Source organism: Catharus ustulatus, chromosome 4 (genome assembly GCF_009819885.2).
Source record: "Catharus ustulatus isolate bCatUst1 chromosome 4, bCatUst1.pri.v2, whole genome shotgun sequence".
In the NCBI taxonomy this organism is placed as follows: Eukaryota; Metazoa; Chordata; class Aves; order Passeriformes; family Turdidae; genus Catharus; species Catharus ustulatus.
In genome coordinates, this window is record NC_046224.1 from 43,117,135 (window position 1) to 43,142,077 (window position 24,943).

A 24,943-nucleotide genomic window follows, 5' to 3' on the forward strand; every position below is an offset into this window, starting at 1 on the left:
CTGAGATTAGCTCAGCTAATTACAGCATGATGCTAAAAACACCAGGGTTGTGGATTCAATCCCTGTACAGGCCATTCACTTTGGGGTTTGTCTTGATGATTGTTTAGGGTAGGTAAATTCCATGTACATTGTGTAGGACCTGATACAACAGTTTTAGTTGCATTTAATGTAATTCCTACAAAAAGATTTTCCTGTTTTCATTTACTGGAAAGTTCACTGTCTTCTCTGACAACCAATGCAAATATGCATATATCTACATGTTTTCTAATATTTCTCTTTGATAATACTGCATAACAAAAAAAACAAACAAACAAACAAACAAACAAAAAAAACCGCAGCAAGTTAGGGATTATAATAAAGATGAGATATTATGAAAAATATCTGCATTTGTTTATGTTGGCTTGATGAATCTTAATCTTTTTTTTCATTTTTATTTTTTTTAGCTCAGTGGCTTCATAGAGTCAGAAAAGTTCATGCTGATCATGTAACCTCATTTCTTGCATAATGAGGCAAAGACCCTACTTTTGCAATGTTTCATACTGCTTTTGAATTATCTAACAAAATATTGATGTAAAAAATTCCAGTCATGAAGAATTTAGTTCAGCCTTAGTTAATTGATCTAAAGAAAAATGCCTTCTATTGTCTATAAAAATTTAATTTTATTTGCAGTATACGTAGTTTGGCTCCAGCTTGATGCTTTATCAAAACCTTATGTACCAGACTGGGAGCTCCCTACTGGGAAATTTCTGTTCCCTAGAGAGGTATTTAAAGATTTCATGAAACTGTTCCTGAGTTGACCGAGTTCCTCGAAACAGGACTTGAATAGTAAAAAAAAAAAAAATAATAAAAAAAATAGATATATATATTCAATTTTTAATGCTTCTTATAAATGTGTTTGAATACTCCCCAGTATTTTGCTAAGTTTTTGCAGGTTTTTTTGCAGTCTGGAAAGACACACTGAATTCAATAATCATGTCACCGGTGAAGAAAGTAACTTCATGCGATGGGTTGACCATGTCTGAACATTAGGTGCTCACCAAATCTATCCCTTCCCTCTTTTGGGGAGGGGAGAGAAAATGCAGCCAAAGGCTCCTAGGCACAGCTGCCCCTCCACAGTCTTCACCAGGGGCTACAGGGGAATTGCTGTTCCAGTTCCTGGAGCTCCTTCCTCACCGGTCTGATTTTAATTTAGAAACCAATTGCTGTCTTTCAGCTGGAATGAAGTTACTCTGAACTAACGTTGTCTGTTGCAGAGAAGCAAATACTTATTTGTTTGTAGTTATATTTACTAATTATTAGAAACATTCAGAGCGTTTTTTTCGTGCTGGAAGCATCTTGTTCATCATTTCACCCTTCAATCACTCTGAAGTCCTACAAACCATCTCACATTTTTTTCTTATCCTAAAGAAAAGCACCCGAAGTGTGCAATCACATGTTCCCTGCTACGCTTAGGGTTTTGTAGCTCATAGTACACAAAAACAATGAAGAGGTTATTTTATGTAGATTTTTTTCACTAAGGAAGATAATCTGTTTTCTTTGAACTTTGGCATGTGTTCAAGACAGCTGCATACTAGACTCTTGTCTCACCTACTCCAACACATAACTTTTTAAAGGAGAAGCCTATAGCTGAAGAATTTGAATATATTTCTGCTGAGAATGACAACAGGAGCCATTGCAGTCCAGTAACTTATGCTGAAAGTTAAAAGCTAAATAATACCTCTAGTTGCCCCATTTTTTTATAAATTCACTCCAAATAAATAAATATCTAGCCCAATTTTGAAGTGGTTACATGTAGCCAGCAACAGTAAACATCTCTCTGCTCCAGATAAGTTACTTCTTTACTTTTTACCCTGCATAATTTGGTTGCACAAGGAAAAAAGTAATTTATAAGGGTTTTGGTTTTTTGTTTTTGATTTTTTGTTTGTTTGTATTTTTAAATAGATTATGCTCAGTGAAAACTTTATTTTTGATTGCTTGACTCTCCAAAGGAAGCATTTACCACAAGTAGGAATTCCATGGGCCGTGCAGGAGCATTAGATGAGCTGATATCACTCTTTTCCAGCAAACCACTTTTCTCTTTGTCTCGTCCAGTGCTCTCTAACCACTGATGTCTTGTCTGATTGGATGTTAGCTACCTCAGCAGCTGTGTATCCTTGAATTGAGGAAAACATCCACGGTGAGCTCAAAGGAAAAACAGGTGTCTGTTCTAATGAAGATCAATTTATCTCAGGATTAAGACTATGAAAAACAACACCAAGTTCACCTTCCTCCAGTCAAGACCTTTGGAAATGTAATAGACCTTTCATCTGACAGAAAGAGGCTTGAGGAAAACAAAAGATTTGCTTTGCAGAGAGAAAGTGCTGTCTCTGTACAAAGCTGAAACTGGCATTACACACTACACAAGCTTTGTACATCATGACAGCTTTATTTTAAACACAAAGGTTTACAAGAAAAAAATCAGACAAGCTTTTCATTTGGGAAGGTAATACATTTACTACTGCTTCTATGGAAATAAAAATTAAAAACACATGAACAAACTAACAATAAATTTACTCAATTTTTCTTCTATTTGATAAAAAAAAAGGTTTCCTAGGACAAGAGAAAAGAAGGCTTTACATAATTCAGTTTCAGTAATTTCTGACAGATTTAAATCACTTTGGTTCTGGAGACTTTTATTGTGGATGTAAAACTTTTTATAAAGGCAGGTAGATGCCGTAATATTTCCCTTTGCAAGGTTTTGTAAAATACAAAATGGACAGAGTCTCTGTCTACTATATTAATACTGTTTGCCTTTATAGGTTTTATATTTTCACTGCCTTATTTAACATATCACTGTATTAGAGAAAGAATTACTTGCCTAAAATGTAACTCTTCTTACTTTTCACTTACTATGGACTTTGAGTTTTAGTTTTCTGACCCTTAAACCCACAAAATAAATGGAAAATGTACTTAATCTACTTAAAGGAAAACATCAAAAGCTAATCCAGTTGCTAATATTATGCTTTTCAAAATAACCTAAATGCCCAGTGCTTCTTAGAACCCCCTTAGAAAGATACTAGCAATCACTGAAAATAATTTTAAGACTTCTCCCATACATAGCAGAAATTTAGAGTGATATTAAATCAGGCTTGTTGTTCCAAGTGTCGTTAAAGTCTGCAGGCTTTGTAGCATTTGAACTTTTTTTGGAATCAAGCCTTACAAGGATTTTGTTTGAGCTAAAAGGAAAGTCTCAGAGCAGTGTCTGGCATTAGAAATTCATTCAGTTGCAAGGTTTTCAGGCACTAAGGACCAGGCCATAATTCCATGGAAGTATCAATTTATATTTGTGAGTGTATTTGTCTATTTGTGAGTGGCTCTGCACAGCCTGTTAGATTTGAGTCTTGTCTTAGTGATGCTTGTAGGGGTTTTTGCCCTAGAGCTATCAAAGATTGTTATTAATTTAAAGATTACTTGAAATATTGTTAAGTGTATTCATGAAAGTTCTACAAATACAGTTATACTACCTATTCTGTTTGGTCTCTGTATTTCAAAATGTAAGGTGTAGCCATTTAGTGTTTGTTACAGTGTTAGTTCTCAGTGTTGGGAAATTCTTACCTTTGTCATTGTTGAGAAGGTAACTCAAAAACCTGATTTTCATCACATCTGTGTACAGAATTTTAAAACACAAAACACTGGAAGCATATTTAAAAGTTCAAAACTCAAAAGCATAGTTTAATTAAAATTTTGTCCTCAGATATAGTTCTTATCAGAGCTTGCCTTTTTCAATTTTCCAGTCTGGTGATTGAGAAGCAGATGGGCAAATCTTGTGACACTGACTTAAAAATATTTTTGGTTTTTAATATATTTCAACAACTTGTGTGTTTTGTTCTCTTTTAATGTCTTGGAGATCTTCTATAAGTCCTGATGCATCTGTGAAAAATACTGGGATTTAATTTTTGACTTGAGTACTTTTACCAGCATTAAGTGTCCAAAGAATTGCTCAGCTTCTTGCAGAAACTTTTGAATAATGTGGAAGGGAGGTTGAACAAATAATAATAAAACCCCAATGCACTCCGGGAGTGATGTTTCTGAGTAATTCTGTGGCAATATGAACTCTGCCACATAATTTTCACCCAATGAAGTTCCATGGAGGGTAGAGAAAAAAGAAACTAAATTATTTCTTTTTGCTTCTCCATTAAGCTTTCCTTGCTATGGATGTTCCATGGTATCTGCTTGGCAAAGTGCTGAGGGATCATGATGAGGACACCTTAAAGGAGGGTTTGTTTGATGTTGGGTTTTTCCCCCCTGTAATTTTCAGAAAACAGACCAATTTTGTTTTCTTGAAGATTTCACTTTTGTGACTGAAGTCAATCACTGAATGATGGGGGATTCAAAAATCTGTCAGTGTGTGTGGTGACTGACCACCACTCTATTCCCAAGTTGCTGAGAAACAAAGTAGGTGATTAATCTTTTTTTAAAAATTATTTTAAACTTTTTTTCACCACAGACTCTAGTCTGAAAACATAGATGCTCAGAATAATCTGAAAATCATTCCCAAGACTGCTGTGATTTTTTCTAAATCATTCTAGTACCTCTGGACTGCTGCTTCAGTGGTTTCACACATAAAAAATAATGTGAAAGAAATTTAAGGCATTAAGGCATTTAAGTTTAACACTGTTTTAGGCAATTCTATAATGAGGGCCGTGTTTGTGTATGTGTGTCTATTTTAACATGCTTTTGGGAAACTGCAAGGTGCACTGCATATTTTTTATCTCCAGATCCTGCTGTGGAATACGTTGATGAGTGAACATATGTGCCTAAACCAGGAATACATTGCTGAAAATTCTTCTCTGATCTAAAGTTTCAAAACTTTGGAACTATGTTTCTGATTTTAGTTTTATGAATAACTTGCACACCCTCAATTTGTGAGTGGCAAGATTTTTTTTTACAGAAATCCAGGGTTTAATAAACTGTGAGAACTACTGAAATTTTGATGTGGATTTTATCAAAGCTTTAAGGATCAATACATTCAAACTTCAGATATGATATGACTCACTTTCTTCACAGTACATTCATGACTGGCTTTAATTAAAAAACCAAAGAGACACAACATCAAGAAAGTCAAAACACAGAAGAGAAATATCCATTAAAGGTGTCACCTACAGTTACTGTCAGTAAGTTTGGATTTATGAAACTTCAAAACTTTGAAATTACTCAAAACCTGGCAATAAAAAGTTTCTATTAATAATACTTTTGTCAGAAAGAAGTTGCATATAGATAACAAGTGATGAAAAATCACTTTTATTGCTTGTTTTCCCAACTTTTTAAATCACAACTCCCTTTATATATTCTATTGTATTTTTTTACATATAAAAGATTAAGATAAATGTATATAATTACACTTAGATCAAACTTGCAATCATTTAATATTTTGTCACTTAATACCCCCTATGTTGAAGAACATATTTTTTTCTTTTGTTATTTTTCTGCCTTGTCTACTCTTGGAGTAGTTTAAAATGAGAAATGTTTCCAGCAACATGAAAACCTGAAAACTGCAATGGAGCTAGGTCTCGATTTTGGAAAAAACACTGTAAAATTAAGATTATTACCTTATATATTTATGGGGATTTCACAGACAAGAATTTATAATTTTCTAGTATGTAACTTGTTCTGACACGAGGAAATACTTGTGATATCATTCAGAGCATGAAATTCAGTATTCTTCTAAAGACTTTCAGATTTGTCTGTATTTCTAATAAATAGAAAATTCTGCCTCTCATATAATTTATGAAATTAAGACAGGAGTAAACAAATGTCTCATGTAATAAAAACTTAACTAGTATTGAAATAATTATTGCAGCATATCTAAAAATTAAGGTACAAACCCTTTGCCATTTAACAACTTGATATTTTCACTTTTCCTAGAAATGTCATCAAATCTGGTTTTGTTTTGGTATCATTATTTTTCATCATGTCCCATTTTCTTTAATTTCACATCTCACAGCCTGTGTAGCACAGTGAATGCCATGTATTCTTCAGTCTTTCCTTTTTTAGTTATTGTTTTGGTAAATAGTCTGTGATCTGTAATTGATGTTTACAAAAATAATTGCTTAAGGTTTTGTTTATTTGTTTCATTACTCTGAGATGTAGATTTCTAGGATAATGGAAAATTTTCAGCATACTATTTCAGCAATGTATTTTCATTATGTGCCAATGTTTATGCATAAAGCATCCTGTTTACTTGCTTTTGGATGGCAAGCAGCTTGTCAAGTATGCATGATTGACTTTCTTCTAACAATATTTAAAATTCTTTATATGAGGATCTTTATATAACTAGATCTCAACTAACTCAGTGAGGGGAAAAAAAACACCTTACTGAAGATTTATAGTTTTGATTGCCAAAGTACTTCTTTATGGAATTTTGTTTCCCTTTTTGTTTTCTTCTTCTTTTCTGCTCTTTAAGTAGTTAGGTCCTTTTTCTATAGTAGTAGTTTATTGCTAATATGAAGCCAAAAATTAACTCTTGGAAAATGGAGTTTTGACCTTGGAGAAATAATGAAACAGACATTAAAAAACCTGAAACATCTAACTGAGGGTGTTTCCCAGGACATAGTAAGAGTCAAATAATTTTGATGCAAAAAGTGTTGTGCTAGTGCAAGACTTGAATGTAATGTATTCAAACATGTACCAGGTTTTTGTAGATATTTCCCTGTTGTTTTCCTTGCCTTGGTCTGTGCTCCATTAGGAATAGGACAGTAAAACATCCAAAACCACCATTACTAACTGCAGATCTTTATGAAAAGATATCTGACACTCTGAATATGCAATTGTGACAAAGCTTTCTGCACACTTACTAAGCTTAGTTCTTCAGTAAGCAGAGGACACAAAGAAAGCCTAATTTATCCGAATTAACTAATTCTGTTTATAAGATTTTTTTTATACTCCTCTCCTGATTCCTTTAAGTACCTTTTTTTTTTTTTTTTGTTGGGCCATATATATGTCTATTTGTGTCGAATGTACTGGCATCCAAACAAAAATTAAACCATTGAAGTTGACTATAACAGTTACATTTTAATAATGTTTGCTGTATCAAGTGGAATTATTAAAAGACAGGAAACTCGGACTATATTTCCAGCCTTCAAGGATTGTCTTTCTTCAGCAAGCCTTCGGAAAGGAACTGATCTTGCTTTTGTTTTTGTGTTGCAGTGAGAAGTCACATTATAAGAACCCTTTTGAATCTTATGCCCAGTTCTAAGATCTTTACAGACTTATCAGAGGTTTAGAATGTAAAATCTCAAATTTTGCTACTGAAGACCTGCTTACCCAACAGGCTATCTTGTGTAGTAAATGTCAGAACACTAATGCACTGAAGTATTCTTATTTATGATCAAATTTATTCCTTTACTGTTGGGGTTAATTTTTTCCTAATTATTTTAAACCCTATTTCACTATTTCTTTAATAAATTGCATCCCTTAAGTATTCCTTTCCACAAAAAAAATGTTTTATGTTCTTCCAAGGTAAATTTTTTAAGTTTCAAAACACTTAATGTATACCAAAAGAAAATATTTTCTATACGCATAACTTCTTTTCATGTTTTGATTTGCAACTTTATATGATATTTTAACACAAGGTAGTCATTTATACCTATCTCTAGCTAATTAACGGTATGGATCCAGATAAATCTCTTACTTTTGCTGACTGACAGTTTGGTGAAAGATATGTTATTATTGCTGATGCAAAACGGACAACCAACTAACAACGAGGTGACCTTTTTCATTCATTATATGACTGTCATTCAGGGGTGAATCTAATGAGCTTCCAGAATTCCTGACAGCCTCTAGAAAACTATTGTCATCTCTGATGAACATGCAGGTGGCTGAAGTAGATTTTTTGATAAATGTGTACTTTTATCAGCCTTGCTCTGTGGTACCCATTAGGAAAGGTTTGCATTGTGAATCATCTAGGTAGCCTCAGATGTAGAAATACAATGAAATAAAAATGCCACTGACTCCAAACTTAAATATAGGGCCATACTTTTGCATATAAAAGTGATAAGATATAAAGTTATAAAGGTCATTTAGGCATGCTAAAAGATTATAACCGCAGTGTTTTTATTTGTGGATTTCAGAGACATTTTTATAAACTATGTTAATATTTTCATACACTTGGCATAATCCATATGACAAATAGACAGATTGGTGTTTTCATGCACAAATATCCCTGCAAGATTTGTTGGGCTACAGTATGATAGGAAGAACGTAGTTTGTGAAGAATTCAAGGGAGGATTTTTGCCAGTTCTTGTTTGTATGAATGTATTCTCTCAGGATCAGAGAACACTGCATTTAGGAGGAGGTTGATGCTCAAAATCTTATGAAAGTTGCAGAAACAAAAGTGACATAACTTTCACAATGGGAAAGACATGGGTTGATTAGAAATATTTAGCAAGAGTTAAATGTTTTGTATAAAGACTTTTCATGAAACATAAGAATATCTTTAAGATAAGTGAAGGATAGAAGACAAGGCTGACCTGAAACAGAGCTGGGAAAGGAAGTGTCTAAAAAGTAAGATGGTAGGGGTGAGTGGACAGGTGGCAAATGAATAAAGGGCTCACGGAGTCTCACATTTACCAAAGAGTTTTGAGAGAGAAGAATAAAAAAGAAACTGAAAGGAGAATGATAAAAGACAAGTGATACATATCTTTCCTTAGAGGCCTGACATTAATGAGCCTGTAATGGGCTTATTAGACTATGTTATCTTTTGCTGAAATATGTAAAGTTAAGCAGTTATGCTAATAAGAAAAGGAGTAGCAGGACGGATTTTAAAAAGAGTAAAAATGGAAATATGGAATTCTGCACTACTAGTCAGTTACATGCAGTTTGGCAATTAAACTGGTATAATTTATGATTATAGGACCTTAATATTTTTCAGTTATGTAGTTTGAAAACTAAATTATCTCCTACAAGACGACGTGTTTCTTCAAAAAATATTGCCTCTAAAAATATTGGTTATATATGAGCATACACATTCATGTAAACTTATGTGGAATATTTCAATTTTTTTGTACTGAATATAAAAGATTAAGATGCTTTTTCCTTTTTAACAGAGGTCATCAATTGCTTGCCTGTTAATATACTTGCGAAACTCTTATGCTGGACATTTGTTTTGGCTCTTGAGACAAGCATGACAGCATAAATCAAACAAATCACTTCACTGCTGTATATTATAAGATACATTCTAAATATTAAAGTACTCTTTAAAGGACAGTGCAGGTGGTTGGAGGAAAAGGGGTTTGGGTTTTTTCCAATATTTTTCAGTTTGACTAGTTTTACAAAAAGGATGGTTTAGCTTTATTCAGGCATAGCTGGTATCTCTCTGTAGGCAATGGAATCCTGGTTTCGGTGTGCAATAATTGCCTCCTAGCATAACCCTCTGGATTACAAGGGCCACAGTTTGGGTGCACTGACCATGTTATAGAACTTCTAGGTCTGTTCCATGAAATCACAGAATAACTGAGACTGGTACTGATGCCTGGGCATCTTCTAGTCCAACTCATATAGGGGTCATATCAGGGTCAGCTAGGGCAGGTTCTTCAGGGCTTCAAAGAACAGGCTTCCAATATCTCCAAGGACAGAAAGACCACAGGCTGAGCTCTCTCTCTAACCCTGGTCCAGTGTCTGACCACTCTTGCAGTTAAGTCACTTCTCATACTTAAACGGAATTCGGTTTGTGTCTAATGCTCTTGTCCTGTCACTGGCACTACTGGGGACAGTATGACTCTGTGTTCTACACCCTCTCTTCATGTGTTCATACCCCATTACTTGGAATACCCACTTTTACAACCTGGGCTGGCACCAATCTTTACAGAGGATCTGTATTGCTCTGCTGGTTGCTGCTGCAGAGCTATAATTTAGCCTGGAAGATCTGTTGATTTGGGGAAATCCAGAAGAAGGAGCAACTGGAAAATCCTCAGATATTTTTCATCATGGGAAGTTTGAGGGGAAAATTCTTCATTTCATTTGGACCAAAATTGAATAACTGAAAAGAAAGAACTTTAGTACCTGCTTGTGGCTCATAATCATTACTGGTACTTTATGTGCCCTGCCCAGACCAATACCATTTTTATATTTTCCCCTTTTGATGCATAATTCAACCTGTAACTTTTTTAGACTAGTTAACTGTATAATTTAAGCTGAAAATTGTACAAGCATTTCCAATAAAACTGTTTGGGGAAATTCTTGCTGGAAAAATGCACCCATGCACTGAATGCAAAATGTGGAATGGAATTTGTAAATGGAATAAGTATGAAAGACAACTGAGTTGTTTTTATAACTGTTATTTAATTCTGGGTTTTCCTTTTCTGATCAGTAGGCTTGCAATCTCTATAATTTTGTTTCTAATACATTCATTCACTAATTTTGGCTTGTTGCTTAAGACCATAATAATATTTATAGTAGTATTTGCAAAGTGGCTATGCTAATTCAGATCTTAGCCACATTTTGTATTTGAATGCTGATCAGCATGATGTTTTATTTTTATTTTATTGCTCTCATTTTTATTTTATTTTATTGGATATCATTGGAAGTCATAGATTTGATATGATCGACTCCCAAAACTATTGTGAGCTCCTAGCATTTAGGCAGTTTCGATTTGGCACTGAAAGCATGTGTGTTTATAGAACAGAATTTATAATAGAACACATTTATTTACATATTTAAATGAATATTTATCAGGGTATTTTTTCAAACTTGAAATATGCTCACTGGAATAACTTTGGGTCAGTATTAATAACTGTACCATATGTCTCTCTATTTCTGAACCAGGTGGCTGGCAATCATGTCTCCAGATGAGCAGTGGTTCAGTGACAGAAACAAAAAACCCTCTTGTTCTGTGGACACATTGCCATGAACCATCCCTGTTTTCTACTTTAACTTTTTGTTTATTTATGAATTCTGTTTTAGTATCAAAAATTCTGATGTTTGATGATAGTTCAGTATTGGATAACTACAATTTATTTCCTATGTGATTGAAAGACAGATGTTGCTAAGCAAGCACCTATATTAGCGTTAGCTGCTCTGCAGTTTGTTGAGTTACTAGTATTGTACATCTCTTACAAGAGTACTTGTTCTAGTAGGTGCTGTATTATGTATTTACTAAATTTATGTTTCTCCATAGTCAGAATAAATCTATTTCTATAAAACCTATTATTTCCTACCTATTTCATAGAAAGAATATTTTTCAAGTCAATTTATCAATCTGTACTTCACATATATAATTTTTGTTTCATTCCAACTTATATTTTCTTTTCTTAAACTCATAGAAATTATTACAGCCAGTAAATAGAGTTGGTGTAATATTTTCAAAGCTTTTTCTTGAATATATTTTCTGACTTTATATGTATTAGTACTTCCCTGACAATATTTAACTACAGAAAGTGGTAAGGCAATTTTCAGTGTTTTTTAGTTTGTTTGTTTATTTGTTATAACTTTAGAGTTACTTCAAGATATTATTGTGTGCCTCTTTTTTTTTTTTTTTTTGCTTATTTAATAAGTATTGTGTATAATGTGATTTTTTTATGTTTTCTTAAATGCCTTAAATATAAATACATAAATAAATACATAAATAAATCTGAAATCCTTTCATTGGAAGTTTCAAACTCTCAGTTAAAGTATATGGATTTGTTTGTATCCCTTGGATCTTGAGAGTTTCAAGTGACACACAGACACTTTACCTAAGCTGGCCTGTTGCTATTTTTTGCACAGACATACAACCAGAGAGAGATATTTTTTAAGAACATAGAGAGTTCTGGTTAATGCCACTTCATCCAAAAAAAACCCACAGTTTGGTTTTTTCTTTTTCACTCACAAATCTTGAACTTAAATGCAATCTGTGCTTTCAGAGAGTAAATTTTTCTTTAAACTTGAAGTAGTACTGGTATAGGTTTAAGCTGTTTTTTAAAGAGACTATTGTACTGCTTTTGTTTTGACTTTGTCTTCACTTTGACCAGTTCCTTTTTTTTCCTGTACTTTAAAAAAAGACAAAACCCCAACACTTTGATTGGTTTATTAATGCATTGTGTTTCTCATATTACCTGGTGATCTTTGTCTGGGCTGTATACTTTGGCAAGAAATGTGTAGTGACTTATATTATTTGATGCTCCCACATGAGCCCATGTCAATTATTTCCAAGGATATTTTCTACACGAAATGTCATGTTCAGAACTAACTGGTGAGTGACTGCTGGACAAACCTGACCTGTTCTTTTGAGACAAAAATAGTAAGGTGCTATTCAAAAAAATGTTAGCTGAGCAGATCAGAAGGAACACCTTATGTAACTTCTGTCACGGAAGAAATAAAAATCTTAAGTTCTTTTTCTCTTCTGCAAGTTCAGGAAGCTGTAGGAAAGAGGAAGTCTCAGAGACTTTATGCATGTTTAAAGGTGAAACAAACTGAATTATACACACATTCTATTAGTGTGTTGCAGAAATAAATGCTTGCTTTTGATACAGTTCACCTTCATAATCAGTTATTTTGCACTGCTTCTGGGTATCTGATCCTATATTAGGTAAATGACTTTATATTCCCCACAATCTGAGAAATTGTAAGAAGAGGCTAAGCACAGACATACTCAGACAGCAATGGCTCTTGTTAATTTATCAAGATATTCAGGACTGTTTGCTATATAATTTCTCTGAATATAGAATATCAAATACACAGGCTGAGCAAAGGACATAACAGAAGTACTGAAAGCTAACAAATCATCTGTGTTGCTTTATTAAATATCTAAGAGAGAGAGATTTCTGAAAGTGCTCCTGTCTATTGTGTGCATTGTATAAATTGTTAGCTCCCACGGGGAATAAGAGCTTTAAGTTCTCCACCAAAATTCTTGCTCTTGCCTCATAAAAGAACTTGTGAGTTACCCAAATTCAAAGTACCTGAGAAACTCTGAATTTATGAATTATCTCTTACTTGTCTTTTACAAACTTTGAGACATTTTTCCTAAAGGTTTCTCCTGTTATGTGTGGCAATAATCTTAACTAGAGTTTAAATGACAACCTAGAGCACTCTGTCACAGAGATTAGTATAGATTGATTATAGCACTGAAACATTCAGTAGATTTTGTTCTATCACTTATCTATTTTTTAGTTGCAGTTTATTTTACATTTTTTTTCCGTTGCTTGGATGGTAAATTTTCATCTCATAAAAAGACATATCTAAGCACAATATAAAGGGATATTTCCTCAAAAAATTCTATTTACAGAAATAATTTTATTATGCATTTAGAAGTACTTTTATAGCTGAATTCCAGTTTGTCAGCATAAAGAGTTCCCACAAGGAAAACTAAAAGTAGATGTATCCATTCACTGGGGATAGCAGACTGAGCTATAATATTTTACCTAAATATTTTTTGCTGAATTTTCTGATAGAAAATAAATACATTTCTGCCTGAATTTCATGCTATCTTATGGGATGATTTTTTTAATGCATAAGATGCATATAAGATGCATATAATGCATCTTTCAATAAAAATAATTTTCAAACCCTGCAATTTAGAAAACATTTATTAAAGAGAAAATGGTGATGCTTCATGGCATCTGTATGGTAGTATTTACGGTATGCTTGCATGACATATTTAACTTAAGAAATCTTGTTTTACTAGAAATGGAACTACTGATGGATGAGAAGTGCTTACGGGAAACTTAATTCACAACTTTCTGTGATTTCTTTGGGACTCCACAATCCAAGTCCTTCCCTGCAATACAGCAGAATTATTTTTTGTTCATAAAATCCATCTCAAACTTCATTTCTGTTTTTAAAAACAAAATAAAATTTGTCAATTTGCTAAGTAATAACCAAAACTTTTCTGCAAGTCTCTTCCAATCCAAACCATTCATAATTCAGAATCCTAATTCTATAATTGTGAATAGACTGTACTTTTCCACTAGACTGCTGAAACACATCATCACATAGATGAGAAACAAAAAATAATATACAGTCATTTTTCTTCTCTTTTCTAGTTTGAAAAAAGGCATATTCAAATTTTTGCCTTGCACTTTTGCATATGGAGATGTCAGTGCTCCACTGAGACTATGAAACTATGTGTATGAATCCTCCCAGAATAGTCACCACATGTAAGGAATGTAAATTCCGTGGTTTTGTCCCTAGAATATCCATTAAGTTTCCTAGAATATCCAATAAGTTTTTCTCCTCAAGAATTACACAGTGTGTGGACCAATCCATGACATCACCAGGTAAGAAATGTTATCCTGAAAATGTTTACCTATTTTGTACACAATAGGATGATTTTTTAATGTCGACCACTGTGTAAAACGAAAGAGGAAGAACAGATATTCTGAAATATTTACATGTTTTTTTTTTTTTTCTCTGCAGATTCCTTTAAGTGAAGCAACCATAGCTTGGATTTAATTGTGTAACCTTGATACTTAGTGCCAAGCCCTTCAGATCGCTACTAGATTTGGCAAGGTTAAAAGGTGAGTGAAATATTTAATGTTAAATATTTAATGTTGAAGCAAATCACTATAAGAAAACAGAAACCTCTGTTTTTAGTAAGCATTGTTATTAATATGTGTTCTAAAATGAATGACACCCTTAGTGTGAGGGGCTTTTTGCAATCTCTTTCAAAATTTATTGCTTTGTTAAATTTCTCATGGCAGTTTCTAAGTTATAAGTTAAAAATAAAATACCTACACTAAGGAAATAAGGAAGTGCAATGGCAAAAAAAGTGTCCTCTACATAACTTGGTATCATTAAAATGAATTCAAATTTTCAAATCTAGGTGTGACATGAGGGCAAATGGAAAAGGGTATAAAAATGGTGATGTACATATTAGACAAAGGTAATTATGTTTTGGTGTTTTTGGTTTTTGGGGGGATTTTAGTTGTTGACTTTTTTTTCTATAGCAGAAAACAAAAAATTGGCCAAGCCTAACTGAAATAATCAAGTGGAATGGAAAGAGTTAATTGAGCACACAACAAACAAAGCTGTCTTGTCAAGTCTTAGTCACTTATGTCATGTTGAATGTCTTTGGTGAAATAAACTTCCAGTAAAACCAGTGTCATCAAGAATACCTATTTTTCTATTTTACTAGATAGATTAGAGAAAGCATAACTATTTAATCAGACCTTTACATCAAACATAAAATGTAAAATGCTCACTTAAAACATTAATTTAAATCAAGGGGAATTAAATGAATGCTATATAAATCAGCATTTCTTTTATCTCTAAGAGAAGCATTTTTCATCCTTTACATATTTTTGGGTCAGATATTGCCTCAAGGAGAAAGAAAGTTATGAATAATTTAAGAATCACCATTTTTGCTTCTGATGAGAGCAGTAAGAAGCACTTTCAGGGCTAGCTAGATGAAACATATTCCAGAGAGTATTGCTTATTAAAAGGAGACTTTTCTCTAGTACTGGGTCCCAGTAGAAGAGGGACACGGACTTTTTCAGAGGGTGCAGAGGAAAGCCACAAAAATAATACAGGTCAGGAGCACCTGACCTATGAAAAGAACTGCAGTTGTTCAGTCTGGAGAAGAAAAGATTTAAGGGGCACCTTATCACAGCCTTTCAATATATAAAGGGACAGTTATAAGAAAGATGGAGAAAGGCTTTTAACCAACATTTGCACTGACAGGACAAGGGGCAATGAGTTTTCACTGAAGGCGTGTAGGTTTACAATGGACATACTGAAAACATTTTCATGACAAGGGCACTGGGACACTGAAGGAGATTGCCCAGAGGAGCTATAGGTGCCCCATCCCTGGAAGTGTTCAAGGTCAAGTTGGAGGAGGCTTTAGGAAATGTGATCAAGTGAAAGATGTCTCTGCCCATGGCGCGTAGGTTTATTAGAAGGTCTCATAAGGCCTCTTCCAACACAAACCACTGTATAATTCTACTGTGTGTCTGGAAACAGAGTTTGTACTTGGAATTTCAGGGAATATAACCAAACAAGTTTTTGCCTGAATCTCATAATCTGAATAAAAATCATCATAAAGGCTAAAATAATAAAAGGACTAAATGTGCATTGATATTATTGCCAATAAATTGATAGTGGGGAAAAGTCTCCAGAGGAAAAAAATATCCCTACTGTATGAAACTATTAGGAAATTGTAATGACAGATATAATAAGTTGATGCTAGTTTTCCCATGCAGATTACTGTAAATAAATTATTGCGCTATACCTTTATACTTTTTTGAATTACATGTTAAAAACTCCTGTCAAAACTGAGCCCAGAAGCTAATAAGACTTTTATGTCATTACATTTATGGTCCAGAAAAATTAGAACAAGTTTTTTTGTGGAAAACAATTTACTGGGTTAAAAAAAGGTAAGGATCACTTAGGAATCAAGCATACATTTAGGGTTAATTGGTATCATCAGTGATACCTCTAGTGCCTGTGGCCACCAACACAGGTAATTTATTAATGAGGAGATGGTGACAAGTTTCCTCTCTGTATTACTTCTCAAAAAATTTCCTTTCTATTATTAGTGACTCATTCTTCACATAACATGGTTTGAATATACATTCTTAATACTGCTTTTTTTCTTGAATACTTGAATCAAAGAAGTCACTATCAGCAATATGCTGACATGTAGTTTTTTCTAGTTCATTGAATTTCATTGACATTTGATTTGCTCTATTTTCATAAATTAAAACAATGTGTTTATAACTCAATAGGGAAAACAGTTTTCTTTAAATAATTGTCAATATAAGAATATTTTATCAATATCTGTTTGGTGCTTATTTGTCAAGAATGTGAGATATTCAGATGAATTTTGTATTTCAGTCCTTGTGCCTGACAAAACTAACTTCAATTCTTACTCCCTCTGATCCCAAGAAGAAACATGACAAGTTTTTATTCTCTATATCTTCAAACCATACAGTGTTCCTAATGTCTCACTACACATGGTCTGCTTTATCTATATGATGGTATTACATTACACTGCATTTTGCAGAAAATAAAATTATATTTCTAATGTATCCATAAATTCTTTTTTTTTTTTTTTTTTTTTTTTTTTTTTGTTGAACTCAGAAGTTAAATCCTTAACAAAGAGGATTTGTTATATGAAATGACTTTCTGGTTTCTATTTTAATGAGCTTATATACAGTTGCTAATAAAATCATTGACACCTATATGCATGTAATACTGTATTAATAAGAGAGGAAGATATAGAAATTAAAAATATGCCAGATATTTTACTTGATTGACTATAAATTCTCTGATGCATTTCAAGAGGTGAAAATAGTGTTTCTTGATGTATTTCAGGAATAAATCTTTTATATCTGGTTAAAATGCAGATGAGCATTGCAAACTATTGTAATTTGTTAGGGTTGATCTCTTGATGCAATCTTCTTCCATCTGCTTCAGGTGTAGAGCTTACAGAAAATTTGCTACACTTACTGAATGCAATTTGGATGCAGATGCAATCCCCAACCTAAAACTCCTTATGCAAATGAAAACTTCTTTATAATACTTTTGATTATACTTGCTTTTTAAAAAAAAATCTTCAACTTTATAATGAAATCATTATTAGTGATGAGAAATTATGGCAGTGCTATGGAAAATTTGCATGAGAACACATGGAAAATCTGAATTATTCTGAGATCAGGATCTAATCTCATATTTCAAATCTTAATGTAAATTAATTTGGCAATTTATAGTTCTTAGGTTGTTTACTTAATATGTTAAGAGACATAAAACAAGTAGATGTCAACATGATTATCTTGAAGACTTTTATTTCTGTGTTTTGCAGATTATCTTTAGATTTTATTTAGACTGTTTTCTAGGGTCTTTTATCAAGGAATTGCATCACAAGAATTATTTAGGGAAGGGTAATGATCCCTTACCTATGAACATGGTTCTTTGGTTGTAAGAACTTCAGAATAATTTGCATTGACTTAATTACATTAAAAACTACCAATAAATGTGAACTTTATCTCACCTACACTTAGAAATTAGTAGATGGACACAAATTTCTTGGAGTAATGGTCACTAGATAAGACAGTCTAGAAAGTGAAGAATTATGTTTTTCAAAAGTGTCGGAGAGAAAGGGAAGTGTTGCCAAAAAAGTAATTTTCTGTTTAACAGATGTTTCATAAAGAAAGTACACTGCTACTTTTAAAATATTTCAATTTTTTTTTTGGTGTTTCATAGGAAGAATAACATGCCTGCTTTTTCAGTAAAATATTGTACACAGCTTCTGCAAAACAAATAGACTGCTTTGAAAGCAGGCAAGGAATGCAGCATCAGCAATGATTTGACATTGAGATATTAGGCTGAGTTATTTAGTGGCAGGAAACTGCATTCAATGAGCAGAGAAAAATATGTAGAATACTTCTCTTGCGAAAAGCAGTAATACTCTGTAAAATGGTTGCCTGTCAAAAGGAGATTTCTTTATAACTTTTTTGATTTAAAAAAGTAATTGAATATTCAGTTCACTGTCAGTTGATTATTTGATAAACTGTGTGTCATCATGTAATAAAGTAATTTTTTAAAAGTGTTATTTTTTAAAGGATATTTGGAGAAGTACAAATATGCAAGATCTTGTTTTTCTCTATGATACCTGGAGTTATATGGCCATGTTTATGTCTTGAGCAAGAACTCTCCTTGCTAGGGTCCTACACACTTGAATGCTAGAATGGCATATCCTAGACTGCTGAGTGAAGGGATAAGTAACATAGAACAGCTGACAGTAGATAAAGACAGTAACAGACACATTCTTAAGGGTGATAGAAATTAAAGACTAAGAGATAAGAAAAACTGGGGGTTTGAGTGTATTTCTTAGTGGGTATGTGTATTTTTATTACAGATAGTAACTAAAAGCTAATTCCCATCCAAGAGGCGAGAACAACATCTATGTGAAGGGAAAAAACCCACAAAGATCTAGAAAGTAGATTGTGACTTTTGTCCTTCAAAGTTTAAGGGAATAGCACAACTCTATTGTCTGTGACTATTTAGAAAGAACCTGACCTTCCTGGCCTTTAACTGTTACATGTGAATGAAATTTGGCAATGGCTTTACAATTGGATTAATTGCTGATACTGTGATGGAAGTTGTGAAGAAAGGGTGAAATGTAACGGGTAAATTGTAACTAAATAATTTCTGATATATTGGAAAAACTTTGACCTAAATCAGGCTAAGTTTACCAGACTCTGAATATGGTAAAATAACTGCCAGTAAAATTGGCTGATAGCAATTTTTTCAGCTTCCTAGTCTGAGCAAGAAACATTCTGTCTGTTTACATCTCCATAACTGTCATAAATTTGGTGTCCTCTGGTTTTTAATATCTTTGTCACTCTTTATTTTTGATATTCTGTGGCTCTCACTGTTGGCTGTGTGCTCTCAGATTCTATAAAACAAACTAGTATTCTGTGGAACTTTCTGTTTCCTAAATAATTGTGTGGAACTGTACAAATAAGGAAGAAATGAAGACATTAAAACTCCCCTTAGAAAAAAGACAAATTGTTATCATGAGGTGCTTTTTTCCTACTGTGTAGATGAAAGCTTTCCTGGGGGTGCATTGGAGAGGTTTCAAATTATACAAGAATAAAAGACTCTTTTTTCTTTCTTAAAAAAAAAAAAATATCCTTTAAAAAGGATAAAATATTTTTGAAAGTTCTCGTTTGTTTTTTTTTTCTATTCTCTTTATTAGTGCCAGCAGTTGCAGATTAAATACACTAAAACCAATAACATACTAATTGTTTTAAATGTTTATTTCCCTCCCTTGATGTCATATACAATTTGCATTAATATCAAGCATAAAATCAAGCTATACATATATACACACATATATATATACAGAGAGAAGACCCTCAAAAATTACCCAATTGCATAGTGGTGATATAACTGAGGAACTCTCAACAACACACTGGACGAGTCCCCTTTCCTTGTTTCTTTTCTATTCTCAGCTGAGTATTACTTCTAGCTCTATTGTTCCGTAATGTGCTCATCTGATCCCTTCACAAATTATTTCTGCCTAGTAAGCCTAGATCATAGCATAGGGGAGAAAAGAAATTAAAATTTCCTGCATACTCAGATCCCAGAGGGGTCACCCTAACGACAGAATTGAGGAGGCAATTCTGCGTAGCAGGGATGGAGAGAAAGTGGAATGAGAAGGATGTGAGAATGGCTCCTTTTGCAACAACCACTAGGACCGAACATTTAACACTGGAATGCACCACCAATTCATTTCTTGTGAGGGGATTTGTTTGGGGTGTTTTGGTTGGTTCATTGTTTGGTTGGATTTTGTTGGGTTTTTGTGGGTTTTTTTGTCAATTTTTTTCTCAACTCTGTCAAACAAATATTTTGTTTCAATGTTAGATGAAACAACCTTTAGCTTTCCTGAAATTTCAGCCATTCTAATATACTAACAACAGCCTACATTTTCATAGTTGTATATCATGACTATTGTTTAAGTCGGGATTTTAAAGAAAAAATGTATTTAATTTTTTTTTCCTAGTAATTATTACATTTTTTCATGTACTATGGAAATGTGCTACTGGTTCAGAATAGCAAATAATATATTCACTAAGTCGCTAAATATGTACATTACTAGAATTTCCTGCCTCAGAAAATACTATACGACAGTTCTATTGACTTGAATGATTACTGAAAATCTAAAAGATTTATTTTTATAATTTTATTACTTCTATCAGTTGTCTTCATAATTATTTCTATTTTATCAAGATATATTATGGAAATGGATATACCATGAAAATGGAATCTGGGAAGTGGAGGAGATATCAATTGTGGAATATACTGTGCAAGTAAATAAGAAATTCAGATGTTAACACGTCTGTAGATGTATGTTACTCTGATTAATTAAAAACAAAGATCACATCCAAACCATCGTATTTATCAACCCTTATCTACAATGATCTCAATGTTCTTGAAGGGTTGGCACTGGGGGTGTTCTCATTATTATTGTAATTTACATAGAAATTACTTGTTCAATAAAGTATTATTGTACCAAATTCTCTAATTTGATCTTTAAAAGTTATTTTGCTTTTATTATACTTTCTCATTTCAATTTGCCAAAGTTCTTCCTCAGTTTTTCTGATTTCTAAAATCTATTTATTCCTAACTGAGAAAAGGACAAAAAGATTTTATAAAGATTTTATGAAAAAAAATAGGTCATTAAGATCTGCATATATTTTCAATAGTTGATAAAACTTTCAACTATTCTCACTTAAATAGTGGATTTTAATTAATAAATTTTATTTTAGCAATATTACAGTACTGGTTATAACTCCAGCAGAAAAGCAGTATTAGGTTTTCCAGAGACTTTATATAAACATATGCATAGGATTTTCAGCCTACTTTCCTTGGTGGGAGAAATTTTCTTTTGAAGCCATTGAACTTTGTTCGGAAACATCATCTTGTATTTTAAACAATAGGGCTTAGCAAAGGGACATGAAAATGGGGCTTTCAAGCGACCTGACTTGTAAAGTTACAGAAATTTAATTTTGATTAGAGTATAGAATAAAACTTGCAAACCAGGAAGAAATACAAGGAAACCCAACCAACCAAACCAAACCACCACCAAAACAGAACAAAAAAGTGTGTGAAGAGTTGAGCTCCAAAACCCAGAATACCTGTATTCTGACCAAAGTCTAATGACTGACTGGTTTGGTGCACTGGGACTGACAAATTGTCTTAAAACTAAAGGTGGAAATTTTCAGATGCATTGTACTGGTTACTAACTAGTAACTGTTGGAGAACTGGCTAATACCTATCAAACTATAAAGGAGAACACACATTCACCAAACAGTGAATCATTCTAAGATTACAAGAATATTTTGTCTGTCAGTTTTTGTACCTCTCTGTAGCAGTTTTAAAGAGAAGACCTACTTTGACTGGGTCTTTTTGAAACAAGAACAACCTCACATTTTCTCACAGAAAAAGAACATCTCTCGAAAGGTACTTTAGGACATGATACAATAATTTTCCCATCTCAGGCCAGTATTAGCTGTATGTCTGTCAGGAATATCCCACTTCGAATATGCTCTAAGGAACTGGCTACTGACATGCTCCGATATCCTTAATCTTAGTTTTGTTTGGTTATTTTGTGCAGGTTTTTAAATTTTTTGAATCTCTCATCTGCGCATTAGTTCTTGTTCCATGAATCCCAGTTACAGAAAAGGCTACCATTTTTTTTTCCTCATTGGCCTATCACATGTTTGAAAACTATCTTATCTCCCTACAGCCCTAGAACATGCTAGTTGTCCTTCATTTTTAGAGAAGTTTTGAGTTGTCTGAAAATAGGCTATTTCTTATTACATTATACAAATATTTAATTAAAATATTGAACAGAACTAGAAGTACCACGAATTCTACTTGACACATCATTCACTTCCAAAGAGTTCTTACCAATGTGGGTTATGCCAGCACACTATACCCAATAAGAATGCTAGTAATATGTCCAGAAAACTTGCCCCATTCCTGGAAGTGTTCAAGGCCAGGCTGGATGGGGCTTTGAGCTACCTGCTCTAGCGGATAGCAGCTCTGCCCGTGGCAGGGGCTCTGGAACTAGATGAAAGTTCTGGTATTGGATCGCAGGCCATTCTATGATTATATAGATATCCTATGTTTAATTTAATCATGTTGGTTTTGTTTTTCCTACCACATTCCTACTAATGGGGTTTCTGTGGATGAGATTTTTCTTGTAGAATTAGAGCCCTGGAACCTATGATTCAACAGTCTTCTTGTAGCTATTTGGAGAAGCAAGGAAAATTAACATAGGTGAGTCATAAAGTCTTAAAAAAAAATTGAGAAGTTCTTGTGTACATTTAAAATGAGTTTCATTAATTTAGAATATAAAGAAACACAGCATTTACTAGTTCTCTATTGCTAATTACCAATGAGGTACAGAAACTTTGGGATGGGAAAACTCAAATGTTTTTTTCTTTTGATTTTTTTCCCCAGTTATTTTTAAACTTCAGTCTTGTCCAACAGAAATTGATAGGTTAACCCAGTTAATGAAATTATTGACTGGTAAATTGGTAAATGGTTGTTAACCCAGTCAATAGTGGTTTCTTCGGAAATAATCTGATCTCTTAGTTATAAAATCTATAAAAAGCCTCAAGGTTTTTCTTGATGAATAGACTGGTTTTGTAAAGAAAGGCAAGCAAATATTTCATGAAGGGAGAAATTACTATACTTTCAGATATTGAATGAGGTGGGGGGAAAATTACACATTTCTTAATTATAATGCCTCTTTCTTTGAAACTTACCCTAATTTTCAAATAAAAAGTTTTTATTCCAATGTTTTAAGATGAAACAGTATTTATTGTTTCTGCTTCCATGTGTATATTTACATAAAGAGTAACACTGGTATCAAATATGCTGCAGAAATCTCATTTTCAAAAGCCACTATATGAGATTGTTTAAGTGAAAGCTAATTTTCAAATAATCTGTAAGAGTGCATTATAAAAAGTATGTCTTTCTGAAACTGTAGGATAATACAAAAATACGGAATTATGATAACTAATCTTCTATCTTTCAAAGAGTATTAAATAATGAACATTTTATGCTCCATTACCTTACAATTTAGAGCACTCTTTCTTCTCCCTTTTTCACATGAAAGAAAACCATTTACTAAGACTTCAATTGCAGCCAGCTTTAACAGAGAACACAATCTAATATTTTAACGGGCCAAATACAGTGTTCTAAATTGCTTAAAAAATTCCAAAACATTTAAACTTGTGTGAGCTTAGAAACCAGCAAAAGCAAAATGGTTGGATTATATGGTGAAAAGGAGAAGCTTACTTTAGATTCTTACTCATCTTACAGATCTCACAAATAAGGTAAACTATAATTCAATGGCTGTATATTCATATAAGACCTACAAACAAGAACAGTCAGTAGGAATCAAGTGACTATTATAATTTTTGTTAAAGGACTATTACTCTCTCCTAGACATAGTTTCATAACTTTTTTAAGGTTGTGAAAGGCAGGTTTAGTTCTTTGAACAATTTCAATTCTTTAATATGTGTTTGTTCTTCAATATGAATTTATATTACATGTTAACTTATGACTGAGGGTGGTCTACCAAGTAAGAAAACCTCTGATATATTTTCTTTCTATTTTATCTTAAATGTTTAAAATTAATTCAATTTATATTTTGTGTAACATGCTCCAGGTGTAGTTGAATCAGAGTTTAGTTGAGGGGAAAGTTTATGCATTTGAGAGAGGCGCCTCAATCTGTTCATTTCCCAGAGGCAGACTGGTTGGCTCTTTTTCTATAGTGCTGACTTGTGACCATTTCCTTTTCTACATGCAAATGCTGCAGGTGATACCCTCCTGATTCCTATTTTGTTGATTTTTCATTCCCTTCTTTCCCATAATTTCAGACCCTCTGCTCAGCAATCCTCTCTGCCTCTCTCACACAGGGCTGTTCACAGCTGTCTCCCTCTCCCATCATCATTACTTTCGAGCCCTACTTGCCTTAAAACATTAAACAGTCTCTAAAGACTTTATCGTGGTATATTGAGTTGTATGAAAAGATGGAAAATAGCCATCAAAACCAGGCTTTGGTCTGCAGGTTACAGAAATTGTAACTGAGACTGTTGGTGACTTCTGGAGATCTTAGTACAGGGGCTCCAGCTATAAATTGAAAACATTCATAAAGACTTCCATTGCTTCCATGACTATTGATTTACCTGAAAGTATCATCTGTCATCAAAGAAGATTTTAAAACTTGATGTAAGAAAAAAAATTAACTCAATCAATGTAAAAAAGGATATATCAGCTGCACAAATTCAGTATCTATAAAAACTTATCCACAAAACAATATTTTTATCTCTATATAATATACATATCTTTCTTTGAAGATTCTTTTTCCACCTTTTATTTCCCTAAAGATCTTATTTATTTCCAGATATTATCAAGTAGTGCAGAATATTCCATTTAGAACCCAAGTATTTACATAGCATTTGAAAACATCTTA

The 24,943-nt window shown here is 33.0% G+C and overlaps 1 protein-coding gene across 1 annotated transcript in view; it reads left to right on the top strand.

Annotated features, from left to right (window-relative positions):
* The window catches only part of MGAT4C (MGAT4 family member C), a 334,130-nt gene that overhangs the window by 69,553 nt on the left and 239,634 nt on the right, over nucleotides 1-24,943 (top strand). Inside the window, 1 exon segment of the mRNA XM_033057894.1 lies at nucleotides 14,368-14,468. The gene's annotated coding sequence lies outside the window, so the exon portion shown is untranslated.